Source organism: Myotis yumanensis, unplaced genomic scaffold (assembly GCF_028538775.1).
Source record: "Myotis yumanensis isolate MYYU_CA2020_CCGP unplaced genomic scaffold, mMyoYum1.0.hap1 SCAF_6, whole genome shotgun sequence".
Classification (NCBI taxonomy): domain Eukaryota; kingdom Metazoa; phylum Chordata; class Mammalia; order Chiroptera; family Vespertilionidae; genus Myotis; species Myotis yumanensis.
The window spans coordinates 19,453,730-19,466,989 of NW_027223757.1; the positions used below are offsets into that span (position 1 = coordinate 19,453,730).

The window sequence follows — 13,260 nt, forward strand, 5'->3', positions numbered from 1 at the left end:
TATAAGCGACATAAATGTATAGGTGGCATATGGTAAGGTCCCTAAGACTCAGTTTGCTAGTTCACCAGGAATGGAAAGAATTGTCTCACAAGGCACTACAACTTGAACTGGATTCAATTGTAGTGTCTTCACATAAATGATTTTTATTTTGCCAAAACCGGTTTGGCTCAGTGGATGGAGCGTCGGCCTGCGGACTGGAGGGTCCCAGGTTCGATTCCGGTCAGGGGCATGTGCCTGGGTTGCGGGCACGTCCCCAGTGGGGGATGTGCAGGAGGCAGCTGATCGATGTTTCTCACTCTCTGTCTCTCTCCCTTCCTCTCTGTAGAAAATCAATAAAATATATTTAAAAAAAAAAAAAAAAAAAAAAAAAAAAAAAAAATGATTTTTATTTTCCAATCAATAACGCATAGCAATTGACAATGTCACCCAACTCATTAAATAATTGACAGATTCTTAGCACAATTGGGCCATGGCAGGAAATCTTCCTGAGTGGTTTTGACTGTGACAGTAAATTGTTTTACACTAGTGCTACCCAAATAAAATAAAGTAAGATAATATAAAAGGCAAGCCTCGAAAGTGATGAGCTCAGTTTGGACCTGCTGAATTTAAAATAAGTGGGAGACTCCTGAATGACATCAGGATACCCACAGCTCACACCATCTTCCGTGAGATTCATTTGTCTATCTCTGTGCCTTAATCAATGGTCCTCCAGGTGCAATGTGTTCCCAGGACCAGCAGCACTGGCATCAAGAGGCAGAATCTCAGACCCCTTCCCAGATCTGCTGTATCCCAGTCTTCATTTGCCCACAATTCCCAAGTGTCTCCTACATACACTCAAGATCAGCAGCTCTTGACACAGGTACCGCCTGGAGGGAGGATAATTTTAGAAGTCATCCACCCATATAGGGAGTGGCGAGGAGCTCACAGGAAAGCAGCTTAAACAGGATAAAAGAATCTGTGGGGCAGGAGGAAGAGGTTTCATGCTTGGAATTTAAAAAAGAATCATCATAAAGGTAAACAATGGCTCTCTTTTTTTTAAAGGACATTAAATAAAAACTGAACCAAGAAGAAAAGGAGGAAAAAACAAAGGAAACAAACTCTTGGAAAATAATGGTTCTTTCATCCATATTTAAGCTCTAAAGAACTTCCATTTAGCCCTGGCCAGTAGCTCAGTTGGTTGGAGCGTCATCCCATAAACCAAAAGATTTCAGGTATGACCCTGGTTGGGGGTGTGTGGGAAGCAACAGAGCAATGTTTCTCTCTCTCCCTTCCTCTCTCTCTAAAATCAATAAAAACATATCCTCGGGCGAGGATTAAAAAACAAAACACTTTCATTTAAACATTAATTTGAAAGAACATATGTACACCTACGCTTGTTGCAGCATTATTTACAATAGTCAAAATTTGGAATCACCCAAGTGCCCATGAGTAGATGACTGGATAAAAAAGAAATTATGGTACATTTACACAACAGAACACTGCTCAGCCATAAAAAAGAAGGAAACCTTACCTTTTGAGGCGGCATGGATGGACCTGGAGAGCATTATGTTAAGTGAAACAAGCCAGTCAGAGAAAGACAAGTACCATATGATTTCACTCATATGTGAAATCTAGTGAACTTAAATAAACTTGCAAACAAAATAGAAACAGACTCAGAGATAGAGAACAGACTGACAGCTGTCAGAAGGGAAGGGGGATTGGGAGCTTGGTAAAAAAAATCTGAAGGGATTAAGCAAAAAAACAACAAAAGAACTTTTTTTTCAGACACAGACAGCAATATGGTGATTACCAAAGGGAAAGGTGGTGGGAGGAGGTAGAAGAGGGTACAGTGGGGATAAATGGTGACGGAAGGAGACTTGACTTGGGGTGGTGAATGCACAGTACAATATACAGATAATTTATTATAGAACTGTCTACCGGAAACTTATATAATTTTATTAACCAATGTCAATCCAATAAATTCAATTAAAAAATAAAAAGAAATCGGAGTACTTTATTTTAATAAAAATAAAACTTCTATTTATGTTTAAAATAAACTCATATTAATGTTCCTGAATATTCAAGGATGCTGAACAACAAATTCATTTGTTGAAAAGCAAATTTGATGGGAGCAGAGGAAGAATCAAATGGAAACTTGGTGGCCACTACTTGCTGGGCAGAGGGCAGCAGAACCAAGAGAGAATCAGAAGGCCTGGGTTCTAGGCTGGCTTCCCCAGGCAGGCACCTTACCTGCGCACCAGTCTACCCAGCTGCATGATAAGAGAGCTAGAGAACAAGACATTCTCTCCTCAGATTCTCCAGCTGAGACTGGCTATGATTAAACTGGCAAAAGGTGAGATTCACTTTTTGCCTCCAAAGACTTCCTGACAATAACATGAAGAGTGTTCCATTCCCCACCCTCAGCCCATTGCAACTGCCTCATCCCACCAACTCACCCAGTGAACAACTTTCCTGAAGTTTTGTTGAGAATCCAACAGCTACGCAGAGCTGATTTCCGAGCCGTCTTCTGTGCCCTGTCTCCCAGGTGACACTGACGGCCCTGCCTGGGTTGCCACGCACACACCCGGGAACACACCCAGGAGGCTGAGGCCTCATAACCAAGAGCCCCTCCCACGACCTGTGCAGGTGGCTGCTCCCTGAGGGGCGAGACCTGCTTCTGAATGCTTCTGGCCAGATGCCAAATGATTAAATACCACTGTGCAGCATTAGCATTCCGTGTAAAAGCCTTAAAATATTTTTTAGAATTTGGTCTTACCGCAGGTCACAGCAGCAGAGCTGGGAATAGCACGCTGTGCTTTCATGTGGGGAGCATGCACAGGAATACAAATATGGCAGGAGATGAAAGCGCAGCAGACAGACAAGGACAGGCTGCTCTTTCAGCAGCAGGAGCCCCGCTGAATGGCCATCAGGGCACCATGCCTACTTCTCGGAACACAGTGTAAACCCACCCTCTCCTTCTGAAGAGAGTGCAATTTGTCTATTGCCATCCTCTTGCCTTAAATGATGCTCCAAGATGGATCTGGAGAGGTGGTTTGTTCTTCCAGAGCAGATGCCCTTCACATTAGCATGTGAAAGCTACTAAAGCATCTCCTGCAATGAATGCTTCCCTCCACAGGAAGCTGCATCAGATGGTCCCCTCTGAGTGATAGCAAACCCACCTGTGCAGGCCTTCTTTCTGGTCCAATGTGCACGGGCTCACAGGCACATCTACCACCCACATAGCCAGGGAGCTCTTCAGTTAACATCAGGATACCCACAGCTCACACCCATCTTACACACGATTCATTTGTCTTTACCTCTGCGTCTTTATCACATGGTACCATTCAAACACAGAGGCACACTAACCCTGCCAACTTTTATTCCCAACACATCTTCGGTTCCTACAGAGAAATTTAAAAGCCCCGAATCTGCTGGGAAAGGGGGGAAATTCTCATGCTGTATTTCAAATGTAAAAGCTAATTAAATTTTCATTATCTACGCCACACAGTGACTGCATTATAAGAATAAAAGGAGCACTTGATAATTTGCCAGGAACAGTGATCACAACAAGGCGAGGTAGTACCACTATTAGCCCCAGTTTAAGGATGAGGAGACTGAGGCTCAGAGAAAGAAATCAACAGGACCAGGGAAGCCAGGACACAACCCAGGCCCAGTGGTCCCAGACCCCATGCTTCAGTCTCTACAGGAGAAAAGCATTTGAAACCTGTCCTCAGAAAGAGTCGAGTTATAATGGAGATAGAGCTGGAATGAACCTAAGGATCACTAAGTCAATTCATTGGTAACAGGTCTGAGCTTCACAGCTGGCCCAGGAGAGAAAGGGCAGTAAATCCACTGTAATTACCAATGTGCTAAAGACATAAGTGATACATGCAGGCACTCCAATCTGTCTTCCTCTAACACAGGCTTTATTTTTTAAGAGCCAAAGAACTGGGTTCAAGTTCAGCACGAAACCCTCTGCATCCTTAGTTTCCTAGGTATCATAAAGTCCAGCCCTTAATTATTCAAATGTGAATCTGGCAAGGTAGAAAAACTGGATGACTTGCCCAGTGACATACAGGTAGTTAGTTGCTGCACCAAATCTCTAAAAAGGTTTCTGTGTCCCAGCCGGTAAAGAGCATAACCAACTACCCTCCATTAGGACAGATGGTATTATGACAGAGAAAACACATTACTCTCCAACTTTATCACCAGGGCAATAAAGACAGGCAATAAATACTCTTTTATTGATCATTATTTTCCCTCTGTGAACTTTGAGAGCCTAACCCACTGATCCTTCAGCTGGTCTAAGGAACGATTAACCACAGTGTTACAACTTCATATATTTGCCAACATATTCTCACCTTTTGAAAATAACTCCTTTGGAAAGAATGGGGCTGTTCATATAAAGACTTTGAGACAGCCCTAACTGGTTTGGCACAGTGGAGAGAGCGTCGGCCTGTGGACTGAAGGGTCCCAGGTTCGATTCAGGTCAAGGGCATGTACCTTGGTTGCGGGCACATCCCCAGTAGGAGGTGTGCAGGAGGCAGCTGATCGATGTTTCTCTCTCATCGATGTTTTTAACTCTCTATCCCTCTCCCTTCCTGTCTGTGAAAAATCAATAAAATATATTTAAAAATAAAAAAGACTTTGAGACGTCACAAACTAGGAACCTTCAGGCTAGATCTGGCTGGCAGAAATGCATGTTTGTCCAGCAGGGTGCTTCAAACATTTTTAGACTGGTTTCCCACATTTTTCTCTTGCAACATGTCCTTCTGGGCAGTTAGCAGGTGCCATGGGGCTGGGCCCTATGCACAGGGAATATCATTTTCCAACCCCAGTTGGGAATCCACATATGAGGAGGGCTGACAAGTTATCAGTGGATTTTCAACTGTGCAGGTGGCCGACGCCCCAACTCCCTGTTTGAGGGTCAGCCGTACTTCCAGTTTGCCATAGTTCCCACCAGTGCTATCTGGATATTATGCTACCGGATGGTCCTTGTGGGCACCTGGTTTTCAGTTTCTGCTTTCCTGCATCAATATTATGGCATTAAAATAAAAGGACCCACTATTTCAAACCCATCGCCAATGATTAACATCTAAATTCTGCATCAAAATAGGGCTCACTTTATCTAGAACAGTGGTTCTCAACCTTCCTAATGCCGCGACCCTTTAGTACAGTTCCTCATGTTGTGGTGACCCCCAACCATAAAATTATTTTTGTTGCTACTTCATAACTGTAATTTTGCTACTGTTATGAATCGTAATGTAAATATCTGATATGCAGGGTGTATTTTCATTGTTACAAATTGAATATAATTAAAGCATAGTGATTAATCACAAAAACAATATGTAATTATATATGTGTTTTCCAATGGTCTTAGGCGACCCCTGTGAAAGGGTCGTTCAACCCCCAAAGGGGTCGCGACCCACAGGTTGAGAACCACTGATCTAGAAGGAAGCGAAGGTAAGAGGGTGGCAGAGGGATACGACTGAACCGGGAGATTGGGTGTCTTGATTCTGGTTTTTCCTCCATCAGGAAATAGTTATATTACTTTGATCAAGTCATCTAACCTCAATGGATCATGGTTACTTCCTCATTTGTAAAAAGGGCAAGTTGGGCTAGCTACTTAAGATTTTTATTTTTCCAACTAAAATCCCGTAACATGTCTCTTATTCCAATCCTTTGCAAATATAGGCATTTTTTCCAGAAAGAGGGGTCTTAGTGAAGGGGGCACATGAGGGATTCTAGTCACATTAACCGGAATTTGATACGTGGTTTCTGTATTTTTCATGAAATCTTAGGCAAGTTATCTAAAACTCTTTGCACCTCAGTTTCCTCACATTCATTCATTTACTCAAAAGAATTTATTGAGCATCTAATATGTAATGGGTACCTTCTAAATCCTGGGGATTCTGCAGGGAACAAAACAAAGTGCCTGCTCTCATGAAGCTTACATTCTAGTGGCAAGGAGACAGAAAGTAAGCAAATATTTATAATCTGTCAGATGGTGAGAAATGCTATGAAAATAAATTAAGTGGGTTAAGAGAATGGGAGAGGAGAGGTTGGTTGGATTATTAGAGATGGGAAGAGAAGACCTCTCTGATAAGACACTCGAGTAGAGACCTGATGAAGTGGGGAGTAGGGGAGGTTTAGCCATGCAGCTATTTGTGTATAAACTGCTCCGGGCAAAATAAATTGGTAAAGATTGCTCTAGGGGTTGTAAAAACTTAATGATGCGACTGGCAAGCAGAACTCCTGACAGAGTCCTGTGATGAGCTGCTTTCTCCCCCACTTCCACCCTCATCACTCTCCCTCCTCGAAACAGGTAGAGTCTTCAGGATGTACTGTCTGCCTTTACCCAACACCAAAGATAGCAAAGAAAAGCAGGCCAAGAGTGAGAAGACCTCACCCCTAATTCCATGTTCAAACCAATGACAATCTACAACTGTCAAACCCTATTTTAGAAAGAGCACCAAATCCTTCTTCAGCTGTGTTCTGAGAAAAATGCTTTCATAATAAAGTGCTTGAAAATACATACACGTAGTTAAAATTTATGATCTGCTCTCCTCGGAGAGTGGGAGACAAGCATCGAGGTTAACATCACAGTCTCCGTGTCAGAAAAACCTGGATCCCGTCCCAGCTCTCTGCTTGTTGCCTGTATGACCTTGGGCAAAATCTAAACTTCTCGGAATCTCAAGCTCCATTTTTTCACCTGTGAATTGAGGAATAGCTATGTTAGCTCTTTTCACAGTTGTGGTGATACTTGAATGAGCTTATGTTCATAAAGCACGTGGAACTTTTTTGGCACAGAGGATAGTGCCCAGTGAGGAGTATCTATTTCTATCAGGGCTATGGTTTGCAAGTTACACACATCCATTCTGATTAAACAGAAGAAAGTTGTTTTAAAAGCTCACTGGCTGGCTCCCCAAATGTCCAGCAGCCAGGAATAATGCCCCAAATCACAGCAGACAATGCAACACCCACACACACACACACACACACCGTGCCTGCAGCACCAGATACTGCCCTGGTTCTCAGTAAGAGGAGAGCTCTGCCTCCCAGCAAAGCTGGGGAAGTAAGGAATTCCCCAAACCAGAATGAGAACTCAGATGCTGGAGAGTCAAAAACATTGGCAGGTGCCCAACCCCACCGCTATTACAAGATACACATCCTTTGGAGCATGTGCTAGTTTGCTCATGCGCCTTCCTCACCTAGAATGCCCCCGGCCCCTCGCCATACAACTCAGCCCCATCCTGGAGGCTCCTGCTCTGGGAAGCCTTCCAGCTGACTTGGCTGCCTGCTTCAGCCCTTCCCAGCTAATGCTCTTACAAGGGACCTCATTATAAACTGATTTACACCCTGACTATGCATACACATTCACAAACAGACACAAATCCTGTAGGGAATACACAGGGTAGAGATTAAAAATAAATGCATATATGATTATAAATAACACTGCCTGGTTCACTAAGCATTCCATGCGTGTATATCTCAACCCACCAATGAGGCCATAACTCCTTTTTGACAGGCAACACCATCCTTTTCTCCTGTACCTGTTAGAAACCCATTTCCTGTTCTTTGCCAATGCTTAATACCTCCTCCTTTAAATCTGGGATAGAACACAGTTTTTATATTGAGGGTCAAGTATCTAATTAATCTACACATATTCTTTTGTTAAGGAAAATAGATTCAAGCTACCATATAGAATAGGGAAAGCAATTGGTGTCAACAAATTTCACAAAAGATTAAAGCACTGTAACTTATAAGAATCACTTTATAAAATCATTTTTACTCCTTATTTTCAGATTTTAAAAAAACTCACTATCTTCCCACTCTGAAAAGTGGGGGAATCCCACACTGCCCCATTTCACTAAGGGGGAAAAAAACCAAAACAGGTTTGTAGTTTTTTTCCCATGGAATAATATCTCCATCTTGTGGGCACTGTTGCTCAATGTTTTAAAAAAAACCCTGGTGACATTTTCAGAACTGTGACATCTATTAATACTGTTCAGTGTTAGATAGAATTAAACTACAACCCCTATTTGGCCCAGAAGCCAGAAATCCCCTATATCTTTAATAAATGCTTTCTGCACAGAGCACTTACAAATTTAAACAATTAAAAGCCTACAATATTGAGGGAGGCATCAAAAAGGTCTACAGAAAAAGAAAAGATATATATATTTTTTGGATCCAGAGATACCTACAGAGGAAGTCCTCCCATGAAAGGGTTCTGTTCTCCCAGTGAGTAATAAACTCATTGAGGAAACATTTATTGAGTTTCAGGGTGTCTAGCACAGTGTTGGCTATTATACTCGGGCCAAGATCCGCCAAGCCAAAGGCAATACATAAGTGAAGGGCAAGGAGAAACTGACAAGAACCCCAGTGGTTCCCAGCAGGCTCCTGACCATGGGCAGGAGGCTGATAACGTCGGCCTGGGCTCTGGTCCAAGGGAAGCAAGGTTAGCAGGCATTCAGAATATGCGTGTGCAACAAAGATGAAAAACAAGAAGGGAGAGGAGGTGGTGAGACAATGGAACAATGGACAAGCAAGAGGAGGAAGCATCAGTAGTATCCTTTTCATCCAGGGGACGAAAGAGCATGTACATCTATCAAAAAGAAGTAAAAACGAAAAGTGAGAAAAGAGTCTAAGAACAGTCTCCATCTCTCTTTTCTGCACTTCACATGCCCCTGGAGAATTTGAGCAAGTCTGCAACTCACAGGTTCCACAGATACTTAAAGTGCCCTTGTCACTACCTCCCATCCTTTCGAGATAATTATCACGCAACAAGCTTATTTGGTCTTGCTTCTATTCGCTTTCCTTCATTCAGATAGTCTTTTAGTGGAGACAGGGGAATTGTGCTTCCCAAGCCAGACATGATGTCAACCCACTGTTTCTAGCCATCATTTGCTTCAGAACAACCTTTTCTGTTAAAGAAGGTTATCACTGCAACGCAGAGCGCATGTGCAGAATAAATGCAGCATCCTCAACCATTAGTCCCCAAACCATTCGTTTATCCAAATATTCACCAAAAATATGTACAAACATCCTAAATTCGACAGGTCTCATCATCTCTCACTTCTCTCTTAAATCTCTCCGTAAACCATTAAAGAAGTCAGCAGAAGAGCAGCCTGGTCCAGTCCGTTCCTAGGCCCTTCAGTCTCCCATTCCAGACCCTCCGCCGCCCGAGCTTTTTGCCCATCCAGACTGAGGTCCATCTCCCACTTCTCTCTTCAAGGATCCAACTGGTCCAACATCACTCGCTTGCCAAGCCCCCCCACCCAGGTACCTCTCCTGTCACAAGAGCCTCCTCTGCACAGTTCCCACTCCTTCCCACACCCTCCCTACTTTTCCTAATGCCCACCACAGCCATCGGATGCAAACCCCAGGTCTAATGAGATCCCTGTCCTGGAAGAGCCTGGTGTCATAGGAACAAATGCAAGCTTTTGAAAAAACCTTTTCAATTATAATTGACATTCAATATTATATTAGTTTTGGGTGTACAGCATAGTTAGATAATTGTATAACTCACTAAAGGCCCAATACACAAAATTCGTGCAAGAGTAGGCCTTCCTTCCCCCAGCTGCCAGCACCGGCTTCCCTCTGACACCCAGGACCCGGGCTTCCCTCGAAGCCCCAGCTTCGTCCGGAAAGTTGTCCAGAAGGATGTCCGGTCTAATTAGCATATTACACTTTTATTATTATGGATGAGGTAATCCCTCCGATAATTCTAGTACCATACCTAGCACCATACATAATTATTACCATATCATTATGTCCCCTGTGCTGTACTTTACATACCCATGACTATGCTGCAACCACCAATCTGTACTTCTTAATCCCTTCACCTTTCTCACTGAGTTCCCCAACCCCCATCCCACCTGGCAACTACCAGTTTGTTCTCTGTATTTAAGAGTTGGTTTGTTCATTTATTTTGTTCTTTAGATTCCACATACAAGTGAAATCATACGCTATTTGTCTTTCCTTGTCTAACTTATTTCACTTAGCATAATATCTTCTAGGCCCATCCATGCTGTTGCAAATGGTAAGATTTCATTCTCTTTATGGCCAAGTAATATTTCATTGTATATATAAGGTGTCCCCCAAAAATGTATACACACTTTGAATAATTATTAATTCCAATGGGTTAAATCTGACAAGCATGACATATAATTGAACTATTGGCTGTTAGATGTGTATACATTTTTGGGGGGACACTCTGTATATATCATATCTTCTTTATCCCTCTGTCTATAGATGGGCACTTGGGTTGCCTCCATACCTTGGCTATTGTAGATAACATGGCAATGAATATAGGGATGCATATATATTTTTGAATTAGTGTTTTGGAACAAATGCAGGCTTAAGTCCAACAACCTTGCCACTCACTGCACATAGAAACTTGGGCAAACCATCTAACATCTCTGAACCTCCCTTTCCTTACAGTCAAAATAAAATAACAATACCTACCTTGCGTGGCTGCTATGAGGATTGGAAATAATTGATGTCAATGGCCAAATGCTAAAAAGTAAATACTCAATAAATGAGGATTGTGATTTTAAAAGGAAACAAGACTGTGAGTGCATCAAGTCCAGAGAAATGAGCAATCACATGATTGGTTGGCTGATGAACAAGCTGTGGACTCCTGGGGAGCAGGGTCCATCCTTCTCTATGAATTCAGTGCTCCACCCACCACACTTCACACTCAATGGGCACTTTTTAAAGAGCAACAGAAAAAAAAAATGACTAAAATAACATGACCAAAATGTTAACATAACTATCTTCGGGTACTGGTTTTTTGTTTGTTCGTTTTGTGTGTGTTTTTTTAGTATATATATTTTTTCATTTCAGAGAGGAAGGGAGAGGGAGAGAGAGAAAGAAACATCAATAATGAGAGAGAATCATTGATCAGCTGCCTCCTGCATGCCCCCTGCTGGAGATTGAGCCTGAAACCCAGCACGTGCCCTGACCAGGTGTCCAACCGCAGACCTCCTGGTGCATGGGACAACACTCAACCAAATGAACCACACTGGCCGGGCGGCACAATACTATAATTTAAAAATAAAATTAAAATTCCAGAAGAAAGGGATACAGTAGTGGGTAGCCAAATTATTTGAAAAACCTCTTACATGACCTACTTCACATCAAAATGAGAATCATCCAGATGCAAATAAAAATATGAGTGTGAAGTCATAACTCCTATATTTTTAAAGCCCTGCCCCCACTGAGCCCTCCACTCAAGGCTCCCCTCCTCTCTGGATTGCCAAGCCAACAGACCCTTCTTCCTGTCATCCCATCCTCCCCCGTCAGCAGGAACCTGGTTCTCCCCAAAGGCCCCTTAGATCCCTCCTCTCCAGATAGGTCTCAACCTCTTCGGCCCTCCTAGAGTCACAAGAAACTGCTGATTTCCACCCACTACCCATCCTGATGCTGTCTGTTTTTAACACTTCCCAGTAAACACATACTTCTTCAAATCATAATATTCATGAAGCAATAGTATTTTAGAAATGTCAGAAGTTAGAAACCTCAGAGATCATCTAATTAAGTGGTCCTTAACCTTAACAGACTTGCCCTTCACAAAATAGACATTTTATCAACTTCACCATTACCATACTGAAGTGAAATTCAGATAATTTATCTCTACATAACTTTAATAAGATATATGTGTGAATGTACATAAGCCCTTCAGCATATTAACAGAAATAAAGAAATGTTATTCAAAGATTATGCATTTTAATAAGTGAGTTAGTGCTTAGATACTAAAAGACATAAGGAGGAGGTCAACTGCTCGTATCTACTAGTAATGAATGTGTGTAGATTTGGCGGGGGGCAGGGAAACAAGATCAGAAAACACTCCTCATTTAAAAATAATATAGAATATAAGAGAATAACAGAGGGACAAGTGGCACATGGAATTAAAAACTTGAGTAAAGATAAGAAGAGATGAGACATTTTAGTATGACATCCTTCAGAAATGCCCAGTGGGTCATTCTAAAGCCATAAAGGACAGCAGACAATTCTGTTTGGCAGAACTCTCTTGAAACACTAGGACGTCTAACACAGCTGGAACCTTCTCTACTAACAATGAGACAACAAAAAACACTCCCCCAAATTTCTAAAATACCATTGAAAGAGCAACATTGCCCCCGCTGAGAAGCAGATACAATTCAACTTTCTTCATCCTCATTTTGTTTTTGAGAACACAGAGGCCCTCAGAGGTTCAGTGATTACACACACAGCAGGTTACTGACGATGACACAGCTGGTTTCAGAAATAAGTCTCATAATCACGACACACACCTACACACACACACACACACACACACACAGGCACACATATGCACATGTCCCCCCCCCCCCCACCCCCACTCTTCTCTACTTACTCTCCTTCCTACTCAGCTCAGGTTTTTCACCCCTGCCCTCTGTAATCATCGCCCTTAGAATTTTAACATCTGTGTCACTCTGACCCCACACTTCACACCTCTTCCTTAATTATGCATGCTCACTTATCCCCACTGCACATCAAGTCTCATTAACGGTCAAAGCCTGAGTCTTATTAACTCAAATCACAAAGATCTCTAATTCATGGTTCCCCTTCCTGAAGCATGACCAACCTCCTCACTCTCTTTGGGACATCCCAGCTCCCAGCCAGCCCATTCTGACAGTCCGTCTTCTTTCCCACATCTCACTCTCTCAGCACAGCTCCCTCAGCTTTGCCCATCCTACATACCTTCACTCTCGCTCTCATGCTTTTCCTTAGTCCTCCCTGCACAGAACTGCAGAGTATGTGAATGTCCGTATCTCAGCAGACCTGAGACACTTCATATTCATTAGCTACAATATAATCTATGCAAAGTAGTCCTGTCTAGCTGCTGGAAAATATCCTTCAATGGCTGTCCCACATCTCCTGAGCCCATCCCTGATTCGATGTACCTACAGAATAAAGGACTTTGCTTTTACAATAATCCGGCAAAGGCTATGAGGATGTCTCTGCCAATTATGTCTCTGTTCGTGCTATATGTCCAAGTGGAATGCCCTCTTTTTGAAAAACCAAGTTTTATATTTCCTTTAAAATCTGGTTCTTGTTAATATCCTCAATAAAGCTTTCAAGCTCTAGGCCATATGGATCTTTTAATTCTCAAATTATTAATGACAGGTTTGCAGAGATGAAAGAAACTTTTAGATGACCTAGTCAAATCATTTTATTTTGCAGTTGAAGGAACTGGGACTCCGAGGTGAGGAAACAGTTTCTGGTCATATAACTGGCTATTTGCAGATAAGGCTG

The 13,260-nt window shown here is 42.5% G+C and overlaps 1 protein-coding gene across 3 annotated transcripts in view; it reads right to left on the bottom strand.

The window, feature by feature from the left end:
- ARHGAP18 (Rho GTPase activating protein 18) overlaps nucleotides 1–13,260 on the bottom strand; it is a 164,457-nt gene that overhangs the window by 74,939 nt on the left and 76,258 nt on the right. Inside the window, exon 1 of one of the 3 annotated variants that reach the window (XM_070417661.1) lies at nucleotides 2,436–2,518. The exons of the other annotated variants lie outside the window; for them this stretch is intronic. The gene's annotated coding sequence lies outside the window, so the exon portion shown is untranslated. Of the gene's footprint in view, nucleotides 1–2,435; nucleotides 2,519–13,260 lie in introns of those variants that run through there. 3 annotated transcript variants of the gene reach the window in all.